Source organism: Arachis ipaensis, chromosome B9 (assembly GCF_059453495.1).
Source record: "Arachis ipaensis isolate K30076 ecotype BB chromosome B9, ASM5945349v1, whole genome shotgun sequence".
Classification (NCBI taxonomy): domain Eukaryota; kingdom Viridiplantae; phylum Streptophyta; class Magnoliopsida; order Fabales; family Fabaceae; genus Arachis; species Arachis ipaensis.
The window spans coordinates 54,048,475-54,072,741 of record NC_142444.1 but is presented as its reverse complement, the minus strand read 5'-3'; the positions used below and the strand labels follow the sequence as shown (position 1 = coordinate 54,072,741).

At 38.5% G+C, this 24,267-nt stretch overlaps 2 non-coding genes across 2 annotated transcripts; both read right to left on the bottom strand.

Moving 5' to 3' along the window:
• Positions 1 to 6,201: 6,201 nt before the first annotated feature.
• On the bottom strand, positions 6,202 to 6,309 carry LOC148544691 (small nucleolar RNA R71). The gene has a single exon (XR_015900826.1). It is a non-coding gene; the product is annotated as a small nucleolar RNA R71 (small nucleolar RNA).
• Positions 6,310 to 19,926: 13,617 nt separating this feature from the next.
• On the bottom strand, positions 19,927 to 20,034 carry LOC148544690 (small nucleolar RNA R71). Its single transcript, XR_015901011.1, has one exon. It is a non-coding gene; the product is annotated as a small nucleolar RNA R71 (small nucleolar RNA).
• Between the last annotated feature and the right edge of the window lie 4,233 nt (positions 20,035 to 24,267).

Sequence of the window (24,267 nt, the reverse complement as noted above, 5' to 3'; positions counted from 1 at the left end):
TCCTAATTTCTCATGGAAGGATCAGCAGAAGCCTAATCAAGGCTTCAATAATAATAATGGTGGGAGAAATAGGTTTGGCAATAGCAAGCTTTTTCCATCATCTTCTGAGCAACAGACAGAGAATTCTAAGCAGAGCCTCTTTGACTTAGCAACCATAGTCTCTGATCTATCTAAAACCACTCTCAGTTTTATGACTAAAACAAGGTCCTCCATTAGAAATTTGGAGGCACAAGTGAGTCAACTGAGTAAAAGAGTGACTGAAACTTCTCATAGTACTCTCCCAAGCAATACAGAAGAGAATCTAAAAAGAGAGTGCAAGGCCATCAATATACCCAACATGGCCGAACCTATAGAGGAGGAAGAGGCAGTGATTTCCAGTGAGGAAGACCTTGCTGGACGTCCACTGACCATTAAGGAGTTCCCCATTGAGGAACCAAAGGAATCTGAGGCTCATATCGAGACCATAAAGATTTCACTGAACTTATGGTTGCCATTCATGAGCTCTGATGAGTATTCTTCCTCTGAAGAAGATGAAGATATTATTGAAGAGCAAGTTGCTCAGTACCTAGGAGAAATCATGAAGCTAAATGGCAAGTTATTTGGTAATGAGACTTGGGAGGATGAACCTCCATTGCTCATCAATGAACTGAATGCTTTGGTTCAACTGAAATTACCTCAGAAGAAATCGGATCCCGAAAAGTTCTTAATACCCTGTATCATAGGCACCATGACCTTTGAGAAGGCTTTGTGTGACCTGAGGTCAGGTATAAACCTCATGCCACTCTCTGTAATGGAGAAACTAGGGATCTTTGAGGTACAAGCTGCAAGAATCTCACTAGAGATGGCAGACAAATCAATAAAACAGGCTTATGGACTTGTAGAGGATGTCTTAGTGAAGGTTGAAGGCTTTTACATCCCTGATGATTTCATAATCCTAGAAACTGGGAAGGATGAAGATGAATCCATCATCCTTGGAAGAATGATGAGCGGATAATTTATACGCTTTTTGGCATTATTTTTAGGTAGTTTTTAGTATGTTTTAGTTAATTTTTATTATATTTTTATTAGTTTTTAAATAAAAATCACATTTCTGGACTTTACTATCATTTTGTGTGTTTTTCTGTGATTTCAGGTATTTTCTGGCTGAAATTGAGGGACCTGAGCAAAAATCTGATTCAGAGGCTGAAAAAGGACTGCAGATGCTGTTGGATTCTGACCTCCCTGCACTCGAAGTGGATTTTCTGGAGCTACAGAAGCCCAATTGGCGCGCTCTCGATTGCGTTGGAAATTAGACATCCTGGGCTTTCCTGCAATATATAAAGTCCATACTTTGCTTGAGATTTGATGGCCCAAACCGGCGTTCAAAGTCAGCATAAAAATTCTGGCGTCAAAACGCCAGAACTGGCATAAAAGCTGGAGTTAAACGCCCAAACTGGCACAAAAGCTGGCGTTTAACTCCAAGAAAAGTCTCTACATGTGAAAGCTTCAATGCTCAGCCCAAGCACACACCAAGTCGACCCGGAAGAAGATTTCTGCATTAATTACTTATTTCTGTAACCCTAGGCTACTAGTTTCCTATAAATAGGACCTTTTGCTATTGTATTTTCATCTTTTAATCATCCTTAAATCATTTTTAATCATGTTTTGAAGATTGAACCCTCTTTGGGAGGCTGGCCATTCGGCCATGCCTAGACTTTGTTCTTATGTATTTTCAACGGTGGAGTTTCTACACACCATAGATTAAGGTGTGGAGCTCTGCTGTTCCTCATGAATTAATGCAAAGTACTATTGTTTTTCTATTCAACTCAAGCCTATTTCTTCTCCAAGATATACTCTCGTACTTAATTCAGTTAAGTTAGAATGAAGGAGTGACCCGTGACAATCACCCAATCTTCGTTACTCGCTTAGCCAAGGTCGCGTGCCTGACAACCACAAAGCGATCTACATGAAGTTCAACGTAGTCATTGGACGACAGCTAGAGTATATTCTCTTGGGTTTCTAATCTAAGATTAAAACCTTCGTGGTATAGGCTAGAATCATTGGCGGCCATTCCTAAGATCCGAAAAGTCTGTGACTGTGACGAGCTTCAAACTCGCGAGTGTTGGGCGTAGTGACAGACGCAAAAGGATCAATGGATCCTATTCCAACATGATCGAGAACCGACAGATGATTAGCCGTGCGGTGACAGCGCATTTGGACCATTTTCACTGAGAGGACGGGAAGTAGCCATTGACAACGGTGATGCCCAACATACAGCTTGCCATGGAAAGGAGTATGAATGATTGGATGAAGACAATAGAAAAGTGATGAGCGGATAATTTATACGCTTTTTGGCATTGTTTTCTAGTAGTTTTTAGAATAATTTAGTTAGTTTTTACTATGTTTTTATTAGTTTTTATGAAAAATTCACATTTCCAGAATTTACTATGAGTTTGTGCGTTTTTCTGTGATTTCAGGTATTTTCTAGCTGAAATTAAGGGACTTGAGCAAAAATCTGATTCAGAGGCTGAAAAAGGACTGCAGATGCTGTTGGATTCTGACCTCCCTGCACTCGAAATGGATTTTCTGGAGCTACATAAACCCAATTGGCGCGCTCTTAATTTAGTTGTAAAGTAGACATGTAGGGCTTTCCAGCAATATATAATAGTCCATACTTTGCTCGATTTTTGATGACGCAAAATGGCGTTCAAACGCCAACTTCCTGCCCTATTCTGGAGTTAAACGCCAGAAACAGGTTGTAAATCAGAGTTAAACGCCAGAAACATGCTACAAGTTGGCGTTTAACTCCAAAAAGAGTCTCTACACATGAAAGATCAATGCTCAGCCCAAGCACACACCAAATGGGCCCGGAAGTGGATTTCTACATCATTTACTTATCTTATGTAACCCTAACTACTAGTTTAGTATAAAAACTACCTTGTCTGTGGTATTCCGAGTAGGATCTGGGAAGGGATGACTGTGACGAGCTTCAAACTCGCGAGTGTTGGTTGTAGTGATAGACGCAAAAGGATCACTGGATCTTATTCCAACATGATCGAGAACCGATAGATGATTAGCCGTGCGGTGACAGCGCATTTGGACCATTTTCACTGAGAGGACGGGAAGTAGCCATTGACAACGGTGATGCCCAACATACAGCTTGCCATGGAAAGGAGTACGAATGATTGGATGAAGGCAGTAGGAAAGCAGAGGTTCAGAAGGAACAAAGCATCTCCATACACTTATATGAAATTCTCACCAATGAATTACATAAGTATCTCTATCTTATTTTTTGTTATTTATATTTTAATTATCAAAATCCCATAACCATTTGAATCTGCCTAACTGAAATTTGCAAGATGACCATAGCTTGCTTCAAGACGACAATCTCCGTGGGATCGACCCTTACTCATATAAGGTTTATTACTTGGACGACTCAGTACATTTCCTGGTTAGTTGTATCAGAGTTGTGACAAAGAATTTGAGATTATGAACGTGCGTACTGAGTTTTTGGCGCCGTTGCTAGGGAACGAACAATCACGATTTCGTGCACCAGAAAGCAGAAGTTCAGGAGGAACAAAGCATCTTCATACGCTTATCTGAAATTCTCACCAATGAATTACATAAGTATCTCTATCTTATTTTATATTTTATTCATCTTTTAATTATCAATTCTCCATAACCATTTGAATCCGCCTGACTGAGATTTACAAGATGACTATAGCTTGCTTCAAGCCGACAATCTCCGTGGGATCGACCCTTACTCACGTAAGGTTTATTACTTGGATGACCCAGTACACTGGCTGGTTAGTTGTGCGGAGTTGTGACAAAGAGTTGAGATTACAATTGTGTGTACCAATTTGTTGGCGCCATTGATGATCACAATTTCGTGCACCAAGTTTTTGGCGCCGTTACCGGGGATTGTTCGAGTTTGGACAACTGACGGTTCATCTTGTTGCTCAGATTAGGTAATTTTATTTTATGTTTAAGCTTTTTACTTTTTATTTTCAAAAAAAAAGAAAAAAAAATATTTCTATTCTGTTCTTCAGATTTTTTAAGAATGAATTCTAGAGTTTCATGATGATTTGTTGAAGTCTGGCTGGTTGTGAAACCATGTCTAAACTTTTGGACCGAGGTTTCAACTTATCATCATAAGAGCTTGTTGATTTCTATCAATTTTGCTATTGAAAGTAATGATTTGCTAAAGCTTGGCTGGCCATTGGCCATGTCTAGTGTTTTGGACCGAAGCTTTCATTGAAGGCTTGGCTTGCTAGTAAGCCATGTCTAATTCCTGGACCGGAGTTTTAGACTAACATTGCATGATTCCTGGAATTCTCATTAAAAATTTTGAATCCCTTATTTTCTCTTTTTCCAATTAATTTTCAAAAAATATACAAAAAAATTTTATAAAATCATAAAACCAAAAATAATCTATGTTTCCTGTTTGAGTCCAGTGTCAATTTTTAAGTTTGGTGTCAATTGCACGTCTTTAATCTTCTTGCATTTTTCGAATATATGCATTATGTTCTTCGTTGATCTTCAAGTTATTCTTGATGATTTTCTTGCTCTGATCTTTAAATTCTCTTGTTTTGTGTGTTTTGTTGTTTCTCATATGCATTCTCAATTTGTTAGTGTTTCTAATATGAAAATTTCTAAGTTTGGTGTCTTGCATGCATTGTTTATTTGATCTTAGTTTTCCATGATTAGTTTCATTTTGTTGTTTCTCATCATTAAAAATTCCAAATTTTTTTTCAAAATTATGTCTTTTCAAATCAATAATACAGAGAATTGAAGATTCAGAACATGCAGCAGAGGAATTACACAGAAAAAGTTGGGCATTCAAAACGCCCAGTGAGGAAGGAAAACTGGCGTTTAAACGCCAGCCAGGGTACCTGGCTGGGCGTTAAACGCCCAAAAGGGTAGTATTTTGGGCGTTAAACACCAGAATGGATATCATTCTGGGCATTTAACGCCAGGATGGCACAAGAAGGAAGATATTGTTTTTAATTTAAATCTTTTTCAAATTTTCATAATTTTTCAAAATCAAATCTTTTTCAAATCATATCTTTTCAATCATATCTTTTCAAAATCAATTTCTTTCCATTTTCTATTTTTTTTACTATTTTCAAAAATCCTTGCTAACAATTAGAGATGTGATTTAAAAATTTCTTCCTTATTAAGAAAGGTTCAATAATTGAATGTTAGAATCATATCTTTCAAATTTCTTGTTAGCCAAGGCATTAATTTTGAAAATCAAATCTTTTTAATTGTTTGTCAATCATATCTTTTCAAAACCAGATTTTCTCAATCATATCTTCTCAACCACATCTTTTTCAAAAATGATTTTCAATCATATTTATTTTATTTCTGATTTCAAAATCTTTTTCAAAATCACTTAACTACTTTCTCAATTTTAATTTTCGAAAATCACCAATCAATTTTTTCAAAATTTCTTTTAATTATTTCAATTTTTTTTTCGAAAATTCTTCCCCCTTCTAATATTTTCTATTTAAAGGACTAACACTCCTCCTCAATGTGCAATTCGAACCCTATCCCTCTTGATAAGTTCGAATTCTCTCCTTTCTACCTCCTCCTTCCATTCATCTTTTCTTCTGACACCTCAAGGAATCTCTATACTGTGACATAGAGGATTCCAAACCTTCTTCTCCTCTCTTTCATATGAGCAGGAGCAAGGACAAAGGCGTTCTTATTGAAGCTGATCCTGAACCTGAAAGGACCTTGAAGAGAAAGCTAAGAGAAGCTAAAGCACAACTCTCTGGAGAGGACCTAACAGAAATTTTTAAACAAGAAGAAGCCATGGCAGCCGAAAACAACAACAATGCCAACAATGCAAGGAAGGTGCTTGGTGACTTTACTGCACCTACTCCCGACTTCTATGGGAGAAGCATCTCTATCGCTGCCATTGGAGCAAGCAACTTTGAGCTTAAGCCTCAATTAGTTTCTCTAATGCAACAGAATTGCAAGTTTCATGGACTTTCATTGGAAGATCCTCATCAATTCTTAGCTGAATTCTTGCAAATCTGTGACACTGTCAAGACCAATGGGGTTGATCCTGAGGTCTATAGGCTTATGCTTTTTCCTTTTGCTGTAAGAGACAGAGCTAGAATATGGTTGGATTCACAACCTAAGGAAAGCCTGAACTCTTGGGAAAAGCTGGTCAGTGCTTTTCTGGCCAAATTTTTTCCACCTCAAAAATTGAGTAAGCTTGGAGTGGAAGTCCAGACCTTCAGACAGAAGGAAGGTGAATCCCTCTATGAAGCTTGGGAAAGATACAAGTAATTAATCAGAAGGTGTCCTTCTGACATGCTTTCAGAATGGAGCATCATAGGTATCTTTTATGATGGTCTGTCTGAACTGTCCAAGATGTCTTTGGACAGCTCTGCTGATGGATCTCTTCATCTGAAGAAGACGCCTGCAGAAGCTCAGGAACTCATTAAGATGGTTGCAAAAAACCAATTCATGTACACTTCTGAAAGGAATCTTGTGAATAATGGAATAAATCAGAAGAAAGGAGTTCTTGAGATTGATACTCTGAATGCCATATTGGCTTAGAATAAAATATTGACTCAGCAAGTCAATATGATTTCTCAGAGTCTGTCTGGCATGCAAGCAGCAACAGGCAGTACCAAGAAAGCTTCATCTGAAGAAGAAGCCTATGATCCTGAGAATCCAGCAATGGAAGAGGTGAATTACATGGGAGAACCCTATGGAAACACGTATAATCCTTCATGGAGAAATCATCCAAATCTCTCATGGAAGGACTAACAGAGGTCTCAACAAGGCCTCAACAATAGTAATGGTGGAAGAAATAGGTTTAGCAATAGCAAGCCTTTTCCATCATATTCTCAGCAACAGACAGAGAATTCTAAGCAGAGCCACTCTGACTTAGCAACCATAGTCTCTGATTTAATTAAGACCACTCAAAGTTTCATGACTGAAACAAGGTCCTCCATTAGAAATTTGGAGGCACAAGTGGGTCAGCTGAGTAAGAAAGTTACTGAACTCCCTCCTAGTACTCTCCCAAGCAATACAGAAGAGAATCCAAAAAGAGAGTGCAAGGCCATAACAATGACCAACATGGCCGAACCTGGAGAGAGTGAGGAGGACGTGAGTCCCAGTGAGAAAAGCCTCATGGGACGTCCTCTAGACAGAAAGGAGTTTCCCTTTGAGGAACCAAAGGAATCTGAGGCTCATACTGAGACCATAGAGATTCCATTGAACTTCTTTCTGCCATTCATGAGCTCTGATGAATATTCTTCCTCTGAAGAGGATGAAGACATCACTGAAAAGAAAGTTACTAAGTATCTAGGAGCAGTGATGAAGGTGAATGCCAAGTTATTTAGTACTGAGACTTGGGAGGATGAACCCCCCCTGTTCACCAATGAACTGAATGCATTAATGAGGCAGACATTACCTCAGAAGAAACCGGATCCCGGAAAATTATTCATACCTTGTACCATAGGCACCATGACCTTTGAAAAGGCTCTATGTGACCTGGGGTCAGAGATAAACCTCATGCCCCTCTCTATAATGGAGAAACTAGGAATCTTTGAGGTACAAGCTGTAAGAATCTCACTAGAGATGGCAGACAAATTAATGAAACAGGCTTATGGACTAGTAGAGGACGTGCTAGTAAAGGTTGAAGGCCTTTACATCCCTGCTGATTTCATAATCCTAGACACTGGGAAGGATGAGGATGAATCCATCATCCTTGGCAGACCCTTCCTATTTGCTGTGATTGATGTTGACAGAGGAGAGTTGGTCCTTCAGTTGAATGAGGACTACCTTGTATTTAAGACTCAAAGGTCTCCTTCTGTAACCATGGAGAGGAAGCATGAAAAGCTTCTCTTAATACAGAGTCAAACAAAACCCCCACATTCAAACTATAAGTTTGGTGTTGGGAGGCCCCAACCTTGCTCTGATTATCTGTAAGGCTTCATGAGAGCTCACTGTCAAGCTATTGACATTAAAGAAGTGCTTATTGGGAGGCAACCTAATGTTATTTAATTATATCTATTTATTTTCCATTGCTATTTTATGTTTTCTTTAGGTTGATGATCATGTGAAGTCACAAAAACAACTGAAAAATAAAAAATAGAATGAAAAATAGAATGAAAAACAGCTCACCCTGGAGGAAGAGCTTACTGGCGTTTAACGCCAGAACAGAGCATCTACTTGGCGTTTAACGCCAGAAATGGGAGAAAAGCTGGCGATAAATGCCAGAAACAAGCAGCAACCTGGCGTTTAACGCCAGAAGTGCATTCCAAGGGTGTTTTGCACGCCTAAATGGAGCAGGGATGTTAAGTCCTTGACCCCTCAGGATCTGTAGACCCCACAGGATCCCCACCTACCCCACCTCTTCTTCTCTCTTCCCAAATACCCTTCACCAATCACCTCAATACCTCTTCCCCAAAAACCCTCACCTATCAAATCCTACCCTCTTCTCCATAATCTCTTCACCAATCTACATCCATCCATCATAAAACCCCACCTACCTCACCATTCAAATTCAAACCAATTTCCCTCCCAAACCCACCCATACATGGCCGAACCCGACCCGTCTCTCAACTCCTATATAAACCAATCTTCACTCCTTCATTTTCACACATCACACACCCTACTCACCCCCTTGGCCGAAGCACTAACCATCTCCATCTCCTCTATTTCTTCTTCCTCTACTCTCTTCTTTCTTCTTTTGCTCGAGGACGAGCAAACCTTCTAAGTTTGGTGTGGTAAAAGCATTGCTTTTTATTTTTCCATAACCATTTATGGCACCAAAGGCCGGAGAAATCTCTAGAAAGAGGAAAGGGAAGGCAAAAGCTTCCACCTCCGAGTCTTGGGAGATGGAGAGATTCATCTCAAGGGTGCATCAAGACCACTTCTATGAAGTTGTGGCCAAGAAGAAGGTGATCACCGAGGTCCCTTTCAAGCTCAAAAAGGGTGAATATCCGGAGATCCGACATGAGATTCGAAGAAGAGGTTGGAAAATTCTCACCAACCCCATTCAACAAGTCAAAATCTTAGTGGTTCAAGAGTTATATGCCAATGCATGGATCACCAAGAACCATGATCAAAGTGTGAACCCGGACCCTAAGAACTGGCTCACAATGGTTCGGGGAAAATACTTAGATTTCAGTCCGGAAAATGTAAGGTTAGCATTCAACTTGCCCATGATGCAAGGAGATGCACACCCCTACACTAAAAGGGTCAACTTTGATCAAAGGTTGGACCAAGTCCTCATAGACATCTGTGAAGAGGGTGCTCAATGGAAGAGAGATTCAAGAGGGAAGCCGGTTCAACTAAGAAGGCATGACCTCAAGCCCGTGGCTAGGGGATGGTTGGAGTTCATCCAACACTCAATCATACCCACTAGTAACCAGTCTGAAGTTACTATAGATTGAGCTATCATGATCCATAGCATCATGATTGGAGAGGAAGTAGACATTCATGAGGTTATATCCCAAGAACTCTACAAGGTAGTGGACAAGTCCTCTACTTTGGCAAGGTTAGCCTTCCCTCATCTCATTTGTCACCTCTGCAATTCAGCTGGAATTGACATAGAGGAAGACATCCTCATTGATGAGGACAAGCCCATCACTAAGAAAAGGATGGAGCAAAAAAGAGATCCCACTCATGGACAAGAGCATGAGGAAATTCCTCATCATGAAATCCCTGAGATACCTCAAGGGATGCATTTTCCTCCACAAAATTATTGGGAGCAAATCAACACCTCCCTAGGAGAATTAAATTCCAATATTGGACAACTAAGGGTGGAGCACCAAGAGCATTCTATCCTCCTCAATGAAATTAAAAAAGACCAAAGAACCATGAGGGAGGAGCAACAAAGGCAAGGAAGAGACATTGAGGAGCTCAAGCACTCCATAAGATCTTCAAGAGGAAGAACAAGCCGCCATCACTAAGGTGGACCTGTTCTTTAATTTCCTAGTTCTTTATTTTTCTGTTTTTCATTTCCTATGCTTTATGTTTTATTTATGTTTGTGTCTTATTACATGATCATTAGTGTCTAAGTGTCTATGCCTTAAAGTTATGAATGTCCTATGAATCCATCACCTTTCTTAAATAAAAAGTGTTTTTAATTGCAAAAAGAAAAAGAAGTACATGAATTTCAAATTTTAAAACAGATTAATTACTTTGATGTGGTGATAATACTTTTTGTTTTTCTGAATGAATGCTTGAACAATGCATATTTTTGAATTTGTTGTTTATGAATGTTAAAATTGTTGGCTCTTGAAAGAATAATGAAAAAGGAGAAATGTTATTGATAATCTGAAAAATCATAAAATTGATTCTTGAAGCAAGAAAAAGCAGTGAATAATAAGGCTTGCAAAAAAAAATGGCAAAAACAAAAAAAAAGAAGAAAAAGCAAAAGGCAAGAGCAAAAAGCTAGTAACCCTTTAAACCAAAAGGCAAGGGTAAAATAAAAAGGATCCAAGGCTTTGAGCATTAATGGATAGGAGGGCCCACTGGAATAAAATCCAGGCCTAAGCGGCTAAACCAAGCTGTCCCTAACCATGTGCTTGTGGCGTGAAGGTGTCAAGTGAAAAGCTTAAGACTGAGCGGTTAAAGTCATGGTCCAAAGCAAAAAAAGAGTGTGCTTAAGAACCCTGGACACCTCTAATTGGGGACTCTAGCAAAGCTGAGTCACAATCTGAAAAGGTTCACCTAGTTATGTGTCTGTGGCATTTATGTATCCGGTGGTAATACTGGAAAACAAAGTGCATAGGGCCACGTCCAAGACTCATAAAGTAGCTGTATTCAAGAATCAACATACTGAACTAGGAGAATCAATAACACTATCTAAATTCTGAGTTCCTATAGATGCCAATCATGCTGAACTTCAAAGGATAAAGTGAGATGCCAAAACTATTCAGAGGCAAAAAACTACTAGTCCCGCTCATCTAATTGGAGCTAAGTTTCATTGATATTTTGGAATTTATAGTATATTCTCTTCTTTTTATCCTATTTGATTTTCAGTTGCTTGGGGACAACCAACTATTTAAGTTTGGTGTTGTGATGAGCGGATAATTTATACGCTTTTTGGCATTGTTTTCTACTAGTTTTTAGTATAATTTAGTTAGTTTTTACTATGTTTTTTTTAGTTTTTATGCAAAATTCACATTTCTGGAATTTACTATGAGTTTGTGTGTTTTTCTGTGATTTCAGGTATTTTCTGGCTGAAATTGAGGGACTTGAGCAAAAATCTGATTCAGAGGCTGAAAAAGGACTGTAGATGCTGTTGGATTCTGACCTCCCTGCACTCGAAATAGATTTTCTGGAGCTACAGAAACCCAATTTTTGACGACGCAAACTGGCGTTCAAACGCCAACTTCCTGCCCTATTCTGGAGTTAAACGCCAGAAACAGGTTGCAAATCAGAGTTAAACGCCAGAAACATGCTACAAGCTGGCATTTAACTCCAAAAAGAGTCTCTACACATGAAAGATCAATGCTCAGCCCAAGCACACACCAAATGGGCCCGGAAGTGGATTTCTACATCATTTACATATCTTATGTAACCCTAGCTACTAGTTTAGTATAAAAACTACTTTTAGTGATTTATTTGATATCTCTGGTTAGTCTTTGAATAATTTTATGTTCAGAGATCACGTTTAGGGGGCTGGCCATTCGGCCATGCCTAGACCTTCATCACTTATGTATTTTCAATGGTAGAGTTTCTACACACCATAGATTAAGGTGTGGAGCTCTGCTGTTCTTCATGAATTAATGCAAAGTACTATTGTTTTCTTATTCAATTCAAGCTTATTCCTATTCTAAGATATTCGCTTGCACTTCAACCATGATGAATATGATGATCCGTGACACTCATCACTATTCTCAACCTATGAACGCGTGCCTGACAACCACTTCCGTTCTACCTTGCATTGAGCATTTATCTCTTAGCCTCCATTCCGAAAGATCGGAGTCTTCGTGGTATAAGCTAGAATTATTGGCGGCCATTCTTGAGATCCGAAAAGTCTAAACCTTGTCTGTGGTATTCCGAGTAGGATCTGGGAAGGGATGACTGTGACGAGCTTCAAACTCGCGAGTGTTGGTCATAGTGACTGACACAAAAGGATCACTGGATCCTATTCCAACATGATCGAGAACCGACAGATGATTAGCCGTGCGGTGACAGTGCATTTGGACCATTTTCACTGAGAGAACGGGAAGTAGCCATTGACAATGATGATGCCCAACATACAGCTTGCCATGGAAAGGAGTACGAATGATTGGATGAAGGCAGTAGGAAAGCAGAGGTTCAGAAGGAACAAAGCATCTCCATACACTTATCTGAAATTCTCACCAATGAATTACATAAGTATCTCTATCTTATTTTCTGTTATTTATATTTAAATTATCAAAATCCCATAACCATTTGAATCTTCCTGACTGAGATTTGCAAGATGACCATAGCTTGCTTCAAGCCGACAATCTCCGTGGGATCGACCCTTACTCACGTAAGGTTTATTACTTGGACGACCCAGTGCACTTGCTGGTTAGCTGTATCGGAGTTGTGACAAAGAATTTGAGATTATGAACGTGCGTACTGAGTTTTTCGCGCCGTTGCTGGGGAACGAACAATCACGATTTCGTGCACCAGAAAGCAGAAGTTCAGGAGGAACAAAGCATCTTCATACGCTTATCTGAAATTCTCACCAATGAATTACATAAGTATCTCTATCTTATTTTATATTTTATTCGTCTTTTAATTATCAATTTTCCATAACCATTTGAATCTGCCTGACTGAGATTTACAAGATGACCATAGCTTGCTTCAATTCCTTGGACGATCCAGTACATTTGCTAGTTAGTTGTGCGGAGTTGTGACAAAGAGTTGAGATTACAATTGTGCGTACCAAGTTGTTGGCGCCATTGATGATCACAATTTCGTGCACCAAGTTTTTGACGCCGTTTCCGGGGATTGTTCGAGTTTGGAGAACTGACGGTTCATCTTGTTGCTCAGATTAGGTACTTTTATTTTATGTTTAAGCTTTTTACTTTTTATTTTCGAAAAAGAAAAAGAAAAAAATAATATTTCTATTCTGTTCTTCAGAGTTTTTAAGAATGAATTCTAGAGTTTCATGATGATTTGTTGAAGTCTGGCTGGTTGTGAAACCATGTCTAAACTTTTGGAACGAGGTTTCAACTTATCATCACAAGAGCTTGTTGATTTCTATCAATTTTGCTATTGAAAGTAATGATCTGCTAAAGCTTGGCTGGCCATTTGCCATGTTTAGTGTTTTGGACCGAAGCTTTCATTGAAAGCTTGGCTGGCTAGTAAGCCATGTCTAATTCCTGGACCGGAGTTTTAGACTAACATTGCATGATTCCTGGAATTCTCATTAAAAATTTTGAATTCCTTAGTTTCTCTTCTTCCAATTAATTTTCGAAAAATTACAAAAAAATTTTAAAATCACAAAAATAAAAAATAATTTGTGTTTCTTGTTTAAGTCTAGTGTCCATTTTTAAGTTTGGTGTCCTGCATGTTTTATTTAGTTCCCTGCATTTTTCGAATGTATGAATTATGTTCTTCATTAATCTTCAAGTTGTTCTTGATAATTTCCTTGCTCTGATCTTTAAATTCTCTTGTTTTGTGTGTTTAGTTGTTTCTCATATGCATTCTCAATTTGTTAGTGTTTCTAATATGAAAATTTCTAAGTTTGGTGTCTTGCATGCATTGTTTATTTGATCTTAGTTTTCCATGATTAGTTTCATTTTGTTGTTTCTCATCATTAAAAATTCAAAAAAATTTTCAAAATTATGTCTTTTCAAGTCAATAATACAGAGAATTGAAGATTCAGAACATGCAGCAGAGGAATTACACAGAAAAAGCTGGGCGTTCAAAACACCCAGTAAGGAAGGAAAACTGGCGTTTAAACACCAGCCAGGGTACCTGGCTGGGCGTTAAATGCCCAAAAAGGTAGTATTTTGGGCGTTAAACGCCAGAATGGATACCATTCTGGGCGTTTAACGCCAGGATGGCACAAGAGAGAAGATTTTGTTTTTAATTCAAATCTTTTTCAAATTTTCATACTTTTTCAAAATCAAATCTTTTTCAAATCATATCTTTTCAAAATCAATTCCTTTCTAATTTTTTTTATTTTTTAAATATTTTTGAAAATCCTTGCTACAATTAATGATTTAATTCAAAATTTTCAAGTAGTTACTTGCCTATTAAGAAAGGATCAAATTTTGAATTTAAGAATCATATCTTTTAAATTCCTTGCTAGCCAAGACATTAATTTTGAAAATCAAATTTTTTTAATTGTTTGTCAATCATATCTTCTCAATCACATCTTTTTCAAAAATGATTTTCAATCATATCTTTTTGATTTCTAATTTCAAAATCTTTTTCAAAATCACTTAACTACTTTCTAAATTTTAATTTTCGAAAATCATTAATCAATTTTTTCAAAATTTCTTTTAATTATTTCAAAATATTTTTAAATTTAATTTCAAAAATTCTTCCCCTCTTCTCTAATCCTCCTATTTAAGGACTAACACTCCTCCACTATCAGTAATTCGGACTCTCTCTCTTTCTAAGTTCGAATTCTCCCCTCTCTACCTCCTCCTTCTATTCTTCTTTTTCTCTGACATCTCAAGGAATCTCTATACTGTAACATAGAGGATTCCATACTTTTATGTTATCTTCTCTTTCATATGAGCAGGAGCAAGGACAAAGGCATTCTTGTTGAAGCTGATCCTGAACCTGAAAGGACCTTGAAGATAAAGCTAAGAGAAGCTAAAGCACAACTCTCTGGAGAGGACCTAACAGAAATTTTTAAACAAGAAGAAGCCATGGCAGCCGAAAACAACAACAATGCCAACAATGCAAGGAAGGTGCTTGGTGACTTTACTGCACCTACTCCCGACTTCTATGGGAGAAGCATCTCAATCCCTGCCATTGGAGAAAACAACTTTGAGCTTAAGCCTCAATTAGTTTCTCTAATGCAACAGAATTGCAAGTTTCATGGATTTCCATTGGAAGATCCTCATCAGTTCCTGGTTGAATTCTTACAAATCTGTGACACTGTCAAGACCAATGGGGTTGATCTCGAGGTCTACAGGCTTATGCTTTTTCCCTTTGCTGTAAGAGACAGAGCTAGAACATGGTTGGATTCACAACCTAAGGAAAGCCTGAACTCTTGAAAAAAGCTGGTCAATGCTTTTCTGGCCAAATTTTTTCCACCTCAAAAATTGAGTAAGCTTAGAGTGGAAGTCCAGACCTTCAGACAGAAGGAAGGTGAATCCCTCTATGAAGCTTGGGAAAGATACAAGCAATTGATCAGAAGGTGTCATTCTGACATGCTTTCAGAATGGAGCATCATAGGTATCTTCTATGATGGTTTGTCTGAACTGTCCAAGATGTCATTGGACAGCTCTGCTGGAGGATCTCTTCATCTGAAGAAGACGCCTGCAGAAGCTCAGGAACTCATTAAAATTTTTGCAAATAACCAATTCATGTACACTTTTGAAAGGAATCCTGTGAATAATGGGACGAATCAGAAGAAAGGAGTTCTTGAGATTGATACTCTAAATGCCATATTGGCTCAAAACAAAATATTGACTCAGCAAGTTAATATGATTTCTCAGAGTCTGTCTGGCATGCAAGTAGCAATAGGCAGTACCAAAGAAGCTTCATCTAAAGAAGAAGCATATGACCCCTAAGAATCTAGCAATGGAAGAGGTGAATTACATGGGAGAACCCTATGGAAACACCTATAATTTTTCATGGAGAAATCATCCAAATCTCTCATGGAAGGACCAACAAAGGCCTCAACAAGGCTTCAACAGTAGTAATGGTGGAAGAAATAGGTTTAGCAATAGCAAACCTTTTTCATCATCTTCTCAGCAACAGACAGAGAATTCTAAGCAGAGCCACTCTGACTTAGCAACCATAGTCTCTGATCTAATTAACACCACTCAAAGTTTCATGACTAAAACAAGGTTGATGAGGGGATAATTTATACGCTTTTTGGCATTGTTTTTAGTATGTTTTTAGTAGGATCTAGTTAGTTTTAGGGATGTTTTTATTAGTTTTTATGTTAAATTCACATTTCTAGACTTTACTATCAGTTTGTGTGTTTTTCTATGATTTCAGGTATTTTCTGGCTGAAATTGAGGGACTTGAGCAAAAATCAGATTCAGAAGTTGAAGAAGGACTGCTGATGCTGTTGGATTCTGACCTCCCTGCACTCAAAGTGGATTTTCTGGAGCTACAGAACTCCAAATGGCGCGCTCTCAACGGCGTTGAAAAGTAGACATCCAGGGTTTTCCAGGAATATATAATAGTCCATACTTTGCCCAAGTTTAGACAACACAAAAGGACGTTGAACGCCAGTTCTACGCTGCAGTCTGGAGTTAAACGCCAGAAACACGTCACAAACCAGAGTTGAACGCGAAAAACACGTTACAACTTGGCGTTCAACTCCAAAAGAGGCCTCTGCACGTGTAAACTTCAAGCTCAGCCCAAGCACACACCAAGTGGGCCCCGGAAGTGGATTTCTGCATCAATTACTTATTTCTGTAAACCCTAGTAACTAGTTTAGTATAAATAGGACTTGTTACTATCGTATTTACATCTTCAGATCATATTGATCATGTTGGGGGGCTGGCCATTCGGCCATGCCTGAACCTTCATCACTTATGTATTTTCAACGGTAGAGTTTCTGCACTCCAAAGATTAAGGTGTGGAGCTCTGCTGTTCCTCATGAATTAATACAAAGTACTACTGTTTTTCTATTCAATTTAACTTATTCCATTTCTAAGATATCCATTCGCACTTCAACATGAATGTGATGATCGTGACAGTCATCATCATTCCCTATGAACACGTGCCTGACAACCACTTCCGTTCTACCTTAGATTGAATGAGTATCTCTTGGATTCCTTAATCAGAATCTTCGTGGTATAAGTTAGAACCCATGGATGGCCATTCCTGAGATCCGTAAAGTCTAAACCTTGTCTGTGGTATTCCGAGTAGGATCTGGGAAGGGATGGTTGTGACGAACTTCAAACTCACGAGTGCTGGGCGTAGTGACAGACGCAAAAGGAGGGTGAATCCTATTCCAGTATGATCGAGAACCTCCAGATGATTAGCCGTGCCGTGACAGAGCATTTGGACCTTTTTCATAGAGAGGATGGGATGTAGCCATTGACAACGGTGATGCCCTATATAAAGCTTGCCATAGAAAGGAGTAGGACTGATTGGATGAAGACAGCAGGAAAGCAGAGGTTCAGAGGAACGAAAGCATCTCTATACACTTATCTGAAACTCTCACCAATGAATTACATAAGTATCCCTATCCTATTTTATGTTTTATTTACTATTATTATTCGAAAACTCCATAACCATTTAATATCCGCCTGACTGAGATTTACAAGATTACCATAGCTTGCTTCATACCAACAATCTCCGTGGGATCGACCCTTACTCACGTAAGGTTTTATTACTTGGACGACCCAGTGCACTTGCTGGTTAGTTGTATCGAAATTGTGACAAATTCTGAATTAAGATTAGAACACCAAGTTTTTGGAGCCATTACCAGGGATCACAATTTCGTGCACCAAGTTTTTGGCGCCGTTGCCGGGGATTGTTTGAGTTTGGACAACTGACTGTCCATCTTGTTGCTCAGATTAGGTAATTTTATTTTTGTTTTATTTTCAAAAATTTTTCAAAAATCCTTCAAAAATTTCTCATCTGTTTTCGAAAATTATTCTAAATTTTTAAGAAATAAATTCTAGTGTTTCATGAAGCATGTTGAAGCCTGGCTGGCTGTAAAGTCATGTCTAATTCTTTTGGACTGTGGCTTCCAACCATCAGCATAGAGGCAAGTTAATTGGAATATCAGCTGTTGCATGCCTGATTTATATCCTAAAGCTGGCTGGCTATTAAGCCATGCCCAACCCTTGGATTGGAGCTTTAGGCCAACATTGAAAGATTCTTGGGATTCTTATTAAAAATTTTGAATTTCTTATTTTCTTTTTCCTATATGTTTTTCGAAAAAAAATTAAAAGAAAATACAAAAAAAAATCATAAAATCATAAAAACCAAAAATATTTTGTATTTCTTGTTTGAGTCTAGAGTCAATTTTTAAGTTTGGTGTCAATTGCATTTTTTTTCTCTAAAAATTTATGCATTTTTCGAAAATTCATGCATTCATACTTCATGATCTTCAAGTTGTTCTTGGCCAGTCTTTTTGTTTGATCTTCATATTTTCTTGTTTTGTGTCTTTTCTTGTTTTTCATATGCATTCTTGCATTCATATTGTCTAAGCATTAAAAATTTTTAAGTTTGGTGTCTTGCATGTTTTCTTCTCTTGAAAATCTTTCAAAAATAAGTTCTTGGGGTTCATCTTGACATTCAAAGTGTTCTTGGTGTTCATCTTGACATTCATAGTGTTCTTGCATGCATCACATGTTTTGATCCAAAATTTTCATGCATTGAGTCTTTTTGATGTTTTTCTCTTTCATCATTAAAAATTCAAAAATCAAAAAAATATCTTCCCCTTTTTCTTCTCATAAATTCAAAAATTTGAGTTGACTTTCATAACTTTTTAAAATTTAGTTGTTTCTTATGAGTCAAATCAAATTTTCAATTTAAAAATCATATCTTTTTCAAAAATCTTTTTCTTAATTTTATATCATATTTTCGAAAATATCATCAACAATTAATGTTTTGATTCAAAAATTTCAAGTTTGTTACTTACTTGTTAAGAAAGATTCAAACTTTAAGTTCTAAAATCATATCTTGTGATTTCTTGTGAATCAAGTCATTAATTGTGATTTTAAAAATCAAATCTTGTTCAAAACTAATTTCAATCATATTTTTTCAAAAATATCTTTTTATCTTATCTTTTTCAAAATCATATCTTTTTAATCATAACTTTTCATATTTTTCAAATATCTTTTCTAACTCTTATCTTCTTATCTTTTAAAAAATTAATTTTCAAAAATTTTTCAACTAACTAATTGACTTTTTATTTGTTTCTTATCTTTTTCAAAACCACCTAACTACTCTTCCCTCTCTAATTTTCGAAAATACCTCCCTCTTTTTCAAAAATTCTTTTTAGTTAATTAATTGTTTAAATTTTAATTTTAATTTTAATTCTCCTTTAATTTTCGAAAATCATCAACTTCTTTTCAAAAATTAATTTTCGAAATTTCCTCTCCCTCATCTCCTTCTATTTATTTATTCATCTACTAACACTTCTCCTCACCTCATATCTCTGCTCCTATCCTCACCCTTGTGTTTGGATTATCCATTCTTCTTCACTCTTATTCCCTTTCTTCTTCTACTCACACAAAAGAACCTCTCTCTACTGAGGCAAAGAGGATCCCTATTATTATTTTCTGTTCCATTCTTTTTTATATGAGCAGGAGCAAGGACAAGAACATTCTTGTTGAAGCAGACCCTGAACCTGAAAAGACTCTGAAGAGGAAACTAAGAGCAGCTAAATTACAACAATCCAGAGACAACCTTACAGAAATTTTCGAAAAGGAAGAGGAGATGGCAGCCAAAAATAATAATAATGCAAGGAAGATGCTTGGTGACTTTACTGCACCAAATTCCAATTTACATGGAAGAAGCATCTCCATCCCTACCATTGGAGCAAACAATTTTGAGCTTAAACCTCAATTAGTTTCTCTGATAGAACAAAACTGCAAGTTTCATGGACTTCCATCTGAAGATCCCTTTCAGTTCTTAACTGAATTCTTGCAGATATGAGATACTGTTAAGACTAATGGAGTAGATCCTGAAGTCTACAGGCTCATGCTTTTCCCTTTTGCTGTAAGAGACAGAGCTAGAATATGGTTGGACTCTCAACCCAAGGACAGCCTGAACTCTTGGGATAAGCTGGTCAAGGCTTTCTTAGCCAAGTTCTTTCCTCCTCAAAAGCTTAGTAAGCTTAGAGTGGATGTCCAAACCTTCAGACAGAAGGAAGGTGAATCCCTCTATGAAGCTTGGGAGAGATATAAGCAACTGACCAAAAAGTGTCCTTCTGACATGCTTTCAGAATAGACCATCCTGGATATATTCTATGATGGTCTGTCTGAATTAGCTAAGATGTCATTGGATACTTCTGCAGGTGGATCTATTCACGTAAAGAAAACGCCTGCAGAAGCTCAAGAACTCATTGACATGGTTGCTAATAACCAGTTTATGTACACTTCTAAGAGGAATCCTGTAAGTAATGGGACGCCTCAGAAGAAGGGAGTTCTTGAAATTGATACTCTGAATGCCATATTGGCCCAGAAAAAAATATTGACTCAGCAGGTCAATATGCTTTCTCAGAGTCTGAATGGAATGCAAGCTGCATCCAACAGTACTCAAGAGGCATCTTCTGAAGAAGAAGCTTATGATCCTGAGAACCCTGCAATAGCAGAGGTAAATTATATGGGTGAACCTTATGGAAACACCTATAACCCCTCATGGAGAAATCACCCAAATCTCTCATGGAAGGATCAACAAAAGCCTCAACAAGGCTTTAATAATGGTTGAAGAAACAGGTTTAACAATAGTAAACCTTTTCCATCATCCACTCAGCAACAGATAGAGAATTCTGAGCAGAATCCATCTAGCTTAGCAAATTTAATCTCTGATCTATCTAAGGCCACTATGAGTTTCATGAATGAAACAAGGTCTTCCATTAGAAATTTGGAGGCACAAGTGGGCCAGCTGAGTAAGAAGATCACTGAAACCCCTCCTAGTACTCTCCCAAGCAATATAGAAGAGAATCCAAAGAGAGATTGCAAGGCCATTGATATAACCATCATGGCCGAATCCAAGGAGGAAGGGGAGGACATGAATCCCAAGGAGGAAGACCTACTGGGACGTCCAGTGATTAACAAGGAATTTCCCTCTGAGGAACCAAAGGAATCTGAAACTCATCTAGAGACCATAGAGATTCCATTGAACCTCCTTATGCCATTCATGAGCCCTGATGAGTATTCCCCTTCTGAAGAGGATGAAGATGTAACTAGAGAGCAAGTTGCTCAATATCTAGGAGCCATCATGAAGTTGAATGCCAAGTTGTTTGGTAATGAGACTTGGGAAGATGAACCTCCCTTGCTCATTAGTGAACTAGATACATGGGTTTAGCAAACTTTACCTCAAAAGAGATAAGATCCTGGAAAGTTCCTAATACCTTGTACCATAGGCACCATGACCTTTGAGAAGGCTCTATATGACCTTGGGTCAGGGATAAACCTCATGCCACTCTCTGTAATGGAGAAACTGGGAATCTTTGAGGTGCAAGCTGCTAGAATCTCATTAGAGATGGCAGACAATTCAAGAAAAGAGGCTTATGGTCAGGTAGAGGACGTGTTAGTAAAGGTTGAAGGCCTTTACATCCCTGCTGATTTCATAATCCTAGACACTGGGAAGGAAGAGGATGAATCCATCATCCTTGGAAGACCCTTCCTAGCCACAGCAAGAGCTGTGATTGATGTAGATAGAGGAGAATTGATCCTTCAACTGAATGAGGACAACCTTGTGTTTAAAACTCAAGAATCTCCTTCTGTAACAATGGAGAGGAAGCATGAAAAGCTTCTCTCAGTACAGAGTCAACTATAGCCCCCACAGTCAAACTCTAAGTTTGGTGTTGAGAGGCCTCAGCCAAACTCTAAGTTTGGTGTTGAATCCCCACATCCAAACTCTATGTTTGGTGTTGGGAGTCTATAAAATTGACCTGATCACCTGTGTGGCTCCGTGAGAGCCCACTGTCAAGCTATTGACATTAAAGAAATGCTTGTTGGGAGGCAACCCATATTTTATTTATCTAATTTTATTTTTATTTTTATTTTTCTTTCATGTTTTATTAGGTTCATGATCATGTGGAGTCACAAAATAATTACAAAAATTAAAAACAGAATCAAAAACAGTAGAAGGAAAATCACACCCTGGAGGAAGGACTTACTGGCGTTTAAACGCCAGTAAGGAGCATCTGGCTGGCGTTCAACGCCAGAACAGAGCATAGAGCTGGCGCTGAACGCCAGAAACAAGCATAGAACTGGCGTTCAACGCCAGAAACATGCTACATCTGGGCGTTGAACGCCCAGAACAAGCATCAATTTGGCGTTTAAACGCCAGAATTGCATGCAAAGGTGTTTTACATGCCTAATTGGTGCAGGGATGCAAATCCTTGACACCTCAGGATCTGTGGACCCCACAGGATCATCTCAGCATCTGTGGACCCCACAGGATCCCCACATACCTCCACTCACCTTACTTTCTCATAATCCTATATCACCCTTTCCCAAGAACCCTTCACCAATCACCTTCAATTCCCCTCCAAAACCATCATACACCCACCTACACCCACCCACTCAAAATTCAAACCATCACTTCCTCCTTTTCACACATCATAACCACTTTAAACCCCCAGTGGTCGAACCCTTCTGTTCCGAGGGTTGCCTGAAACTGTAGGTCGATCTCGGACGAGATCTTCTGCGCTGGTCGGAACCGATGTGTCCGGCTAGTGAATGGTGGCCGAAGCTGGTGCTTCTGACTTGTTTGGACCGGACGTTGGTAGCACAAATTGCGAATCACACTTTTCACAACTCGTACCACTAACCAGCAAGTGCACTGGGTCGTCCAAGTAATACCTTACGTGAGTAAGGGTCGAATCCCACAGAGATTGTTGGTTTGAAGCAATCTATGGTTATCTTGTAAATCTTAGTCAGGAAGTCAATTATGTTTATCAGTTGAATTATGAATAACCAGTAGAGCATAAATTAAAAGTTACTTGTTGTGTAGTAATGGAGAATATGTTGGAGTTTTGGAGATGCTTTGTCTTTTGAATCTCTGCTTTCCTCTGTCTTCTGATTCACGCACGCACGTCCTCCTATGGCAAGCTGTGTGTTGGTGGATCACCGTTGTCAATGGCTACCTTCCATCCTTCCAGTGAAAACTACGCTCACGCGCTCTGTCACAGCACGGCTAATCACCGGTTGGTTCTCGATCCGGTTGGAATAGGATTTACTATCCTTTTGCATCTGTCACTAACGCCCAGCCTTCAGGAGTTTGAAGCTCGTCACAGTCATTCAATCCTTGAATCCTACTCAGAATGTCACAGACAAGGCTTAGACTTTCCGGATTCTCATGAATGCCGCCATCAGTTCTAGCTTATACCACGGAGATTCTGATTAAAGAATCTAAGAGACACTCATTCAATCGGATATAGAACGGAGGTGGTTGTCAGGCACATGTTCGTGGGTTGAGGAAGGTGATGAATGTCACAGATCATCACCTTCATCACAGTTAAGCGCGAATGAACATCTTAGATAGGAACAAGCGTGTTTGAATGGAAAACAGAAATACTTGCATTAATTCATTGAGACACAGCAGAGCTCCTCACCCCCAACAATGGGGTTTAGAGACTCATACCGTCAGAGAATACAAAGTTTAGATCTGAAATGTCATGAGATACAAAATAAGTCTCTAAAAGTTGTTTAAATACTAAACTAGTAGCCTAGGGTTACAAAATATGAGTGGACTATGATGGATGATGCAGAGACCCACTTCTGGGGCCCACTTGGTGTGCTGGGGCCCACTTGGTGTGTGCTGGGGCTGAGATTTCGTGCAGAGGCCATTTGTGGAGTTGAACTCCAGTTTTTGTGCCAGTTTGGGCGTTCAACTCCAGTTTTTTATCCTTTTCTGGCGCTGGACGCCAGAATTGGGCAGAAGGCTGGCGTTGAACGCCAGTTTACGTCATCAATTCTTGTGCAAAGTATGGACTATTATATATTGCTGGAAAGCCCTGGATGTCTAATTTCCAACGCAATTGGAAGCACGCCATTTTGAGTTCTGTAGCTCCAGAAAATCCACTTTGAGTGCAGGGAGGTCAGAATCCAACAGCATCAGCAGTCCTTTTTCAGCCTGAATCAGATTTTTGCTCAGCTCCTTCAATTTCAGCCAGAAAAATACCTGAAATTACAGAAAAACACACAACTCATAGTAAAGTCCAGAAATATGAATTTTTCCTAAAAACTACTAGAAATAGACTAAAAACTAACTAAAACACACTCTAAACTATATGAAATTATCCCCAAAAAGCGTATAAAATATCCGCTCATCACAACACCAAACTTAAACTGTTGCTTGTCCTCAAGCAACTAGACAAATAAAATAGAAGACTAATAGGTTGGGAAGCAATAATATCTCAGAGTTTTTGATTGAAGCTCAGATTCTAATTAGATGAGCGGGACTAGTAGCTTTTTGCTTCTGAACAGTTTTGGCATCTCA